The sequence below is a fragment of the Copidosoma floridanum genome, unplaced genomic scaffold (assembly GCF_036245765.1).
Source record: "Copidosoma floridanum isolate Cflo_tuat_1 unplaced genomic scaffold, Cflo_Japanese_pri ptg000031l, whole genome shotgun sequence".
Lineage (NCBI taxonomy): Eukaryota > Metazoa > Arthropoda > Insecta > Hymenoptera > Encyrtidae > Copidosoma > Copidosoma floridanum.
Genome location: NW_028321908.1, coordinates 517,850 through 521,795, shown reverse-complemented (window position 1 = coordinate 521,795; position 3,946 = coordinate 517,850).

Here is a 3,946-nt window from a genome sequence, read left to right as displayed (position 1 = left end):
ACGACATCGGACACCGTAACTTATAAGACATGAATCTTAAAAAACGATGATTGACTCTTTCCAAGACTTCTACACGATTTTGGTAATGGGGGGTCCATACGACCGAACAGTAATTTACAATAGGCAGAACCGACGTTTTGTATAAGTATATCAGCGTCCTGGGGTCCCTGAAGTCGGACGTATTTCTAATCAAGAAATCCAAACTATTGTAAGCCCTAGACGTGACCTTAACCAAGTGCTCGTCAAAAGAGAGCTTGTCATTCAGGGTTACACCCAGATCGCCGATAGACTTAACTGTATTTATAACACTACCATTGAAGTTGTAATCGTAAACAAATGGGTCTCTATGTTTACAAAATCTAACAATATTGCACTTGCGTATATTCAACGGCAAATTATTAATTAAAGCCCATTTATTGAAAGAGTTTAGATCATATTGAAGTCTGAAAGAGTCAAATGGTGACTTAATTGTGGTAAATAGCTTAACGTCGTCTGCGTAAATCAAAAACTGTGCAAAGCTCAAGTAGCGGGGTAAGTCATTTATGAATAAAACAAACAGTATTGGGCCAATATGTGAGCCCTGCGGGACGCCAGACAGCGCCTCAATGGGTCCGGACAAAGCATCACGGTAACGAACAAACTGAACCCTACCCATAAGGTACGACGAGAGCCACGCATGCAACCTGCCCCTGATCCCGAGGTTCCACAGCTTGCAGAGCAAAAGCTCATGGTTAATCTTATCGAAGGCCTCAGAAAAATCCGTAAATACAGCGTCAACTTGATAAGAATCATTAAGTGATCCGGAGACATAATTGACAAAAGACAAAAGATTCGTAGTGGTCGATCTAGCCCTCACGAAGCCGTGCTGCTGCTCTATGATTACAGTACTAAAGCAGTCAGAGATCCTACTTGCAACTATGGCATCAAGGACCTTAGGGATCGCACTTATAACAGATATGGGTCGATAATTCAAAATATCACTCTTAATGCCTCCCTTGTGAATAGGCTGAACATACGAATCCTTCCAACAGTCAGGGAAGACACCCGTGCTAACAGATTGATTATATAACAGAACAAGTGGATCGCATAAAAACATGTGGCAATTTTTTAGAAAGGCTGAGGGGATCCCGTCGGGGCCCGGACACACAGCGCTCTTCAAACGAGAGATAGCTCTCTCAGCATCCCCGACCTCAATATGAATGACATTCATGCGGTCGATATTATCAAAACTATAATTACAAACACAACTAGAATCACTGTACACCGAACCGAAATACTGTGCAAAAGCATTAGCAATTAAGTGGGGATCACTGAGAGAGCTACCATTCAATATCATAGTGCCCGAATCAGTTCTGTCTTTACGCAGTCCATTAACATAAGACCAAAAAGCTTTAACATTACGCAACGCAGATTTTTCGACACTAATAATATAATTTTTATAACACGACTTTAAGTGGCGCAAACACACTGCACGTAGTCTCTTAAATTCAATATAGTCATACAACTGACTCGAGGCCTTATACCTAGCATGTGCTAGCTTTTTATCCAATATAAGCTGTTTGAGCTCAGAGCTGTACCACCTTGGAAATACGCCAGAATGTGGAACACCGAAGGGAACAAAAAGATCAACACACTCATTTGAAACATTATAAAATACACTCGCATTAGCGTTCACATCACCATGCACAAGACGGGCCTTCCAGTCGATCCCTGACAAATAAGATGATATAGCCGTATAGTCTGCTCTACCGAAGTTCCTCACAGCCGGGCCAGCCCCAACGGACACTGGCAGTTCGAGCTTCACTTCAAAGACCGCGGCAACATGATGAGCATCACTCGACAACAGCACGTCGAAGTTGTCGATCAAGCAGACAATATCGTAATTGCCGAAGAGAAGGTCCAGGGTGTAGTTTTTATGAGGGTGCACAGGAAAAAGCTGGGTCAGACCGTGGAAGGAGAATACTTCAGTTATTACAGATGCAGCACTCAATAAACTCGGCGGCACATAATCCAAAGCAGTGAAACCAAGGGGGTCAGACGCCCAGTCCAGGTTCCTCAAGTTAAAATCACCAACGTAGATCAACTCAGCATGCATGTTCGACGCCATCACTCTATCAAGATTTATAAGAGCATCACTATAAACCGCACACGACGCATCGGGGGGGATGTAGGAAGCCCCAAGTATCACTGCACCAGACGAACAAAATATCTTCAGTATTATCTGGTCAATCACGTCGTCACAGTGACACAACGTTGAACGAAGACGCGAGTGAACGGCGATCAGTACTCCTCCACCCCGAGATAGGCCAGTGTGTTGCGCATTACGATCCGAGCGATATACAGTATAGTCAAGCAGGCCAAGCTCCGTGTCCAGAATGCAGGGTCTGAGCCAAGTCTCAGTCAGAACAATGATGTCATATGGGGGACTGACACTACTCACACCACTCCGAAACAGACTCAGCTTTCTAGCACCCCCAATGCTCCTCACATTCTGGTAGTAGATTGTGATGGAGGATCGTTTTTTGAACCCCTGGGCCGTCCCCGTCCCCTCTTGTGCAGTGGCTCAGTGCCGCACCTAGGCACGACAGCCTGAGCTTTACGTTTTTTTATATAAATATTTTTAAAATTATAAATCAAATTTATTTAATAAATAAATAAATAATAAATTTAAAAATTTTCTAACAAGGTATGTCATCAATGTACCCGTATAGAATATTCTAAGGTTGGTACTGTTGAGGCAGGATTCTATCTAAAAAATATTATTAAACGAAGAAATTTTGAAGTGTTTACTGCAAAATATTGATCATATCTTTTACAAGGTGTCATCAATGTACCTGTATTAAATATTTTAAGGTCGGTACCGTTGGGGCAGGATTGTATCTGAAAAATATTGAACGAAAAAATTTTTTAAATGTATACAGCAAAATATTGATCATTTCTCTTACAAGGTATGTTATTAATGTAATTAAATTTTATTAATTTTAATGAATATTACAAGAATTAATTTTATTATTGATTTTATTAAATTTATTAATTAATTTATGAAATTTATAATATTTATATTATTTATTAAATATACTTAACTTTTAAAAGGTTTTAAATTAGATTCAATTAAAAATTTTTATAAAATCTCATTAATCAAAATAAATATTAATATAAATAAAAATATTAAATTCAAATTATTGATATTAAATATTTCAAAATTTTTAGATTTTAAATATAAATTTATTAAATAAGAATATATTATAGAAAAATAATGAATGATTTGTCTGTAAAATAATAAATTAATTAAAAAAAATTATTTTTATAATTATTAGTGAATGAATTGATCTTATATTAAAGTAATTATTTATTATTATTTATTTTTTTAAAATTCCAGTGAAAGGAGAAATTATTGCTAATGATAAAATTGATAATAATAAAAAATAAAATATACAATTAGAAAATTTCGTATTTCTCATTTCAAAAGTAAAATTTAAATTAAAAATTCTAAAATATATATACATACATAAGGTCATAAAATTATAAAAAAAAAAAATTATTTAAATTCTTTAATTAAAAAATATGAATATAAAAATTAAAAATACTTGAATTTTCAAAGAAAAAGATATAATAATTTTAAAAGAATATTTATTAATTCTTAATAAAGGAATTGAAATTAAATTATTTATAGTTATTAAAAAGTGAATTTTTCTAATATTAATCAATAAAATTATTAAAGGAATAAATTTTTGTACTGAAGAATTTAAATACACAAAATTCAATTTATATATCTATTTATTTATATATATTACACATAAATAGGAGGAAGGCCTGTTTTAATTATTATTTTTATTATTAAAAATAAAATTTTTTTTTTAAGCAGTTTAAATTAATTATAAACAATAATAAAAATAGAAATAAATAAGAATTATATGATTGAATTAAAAAATAATGGATAAAAATT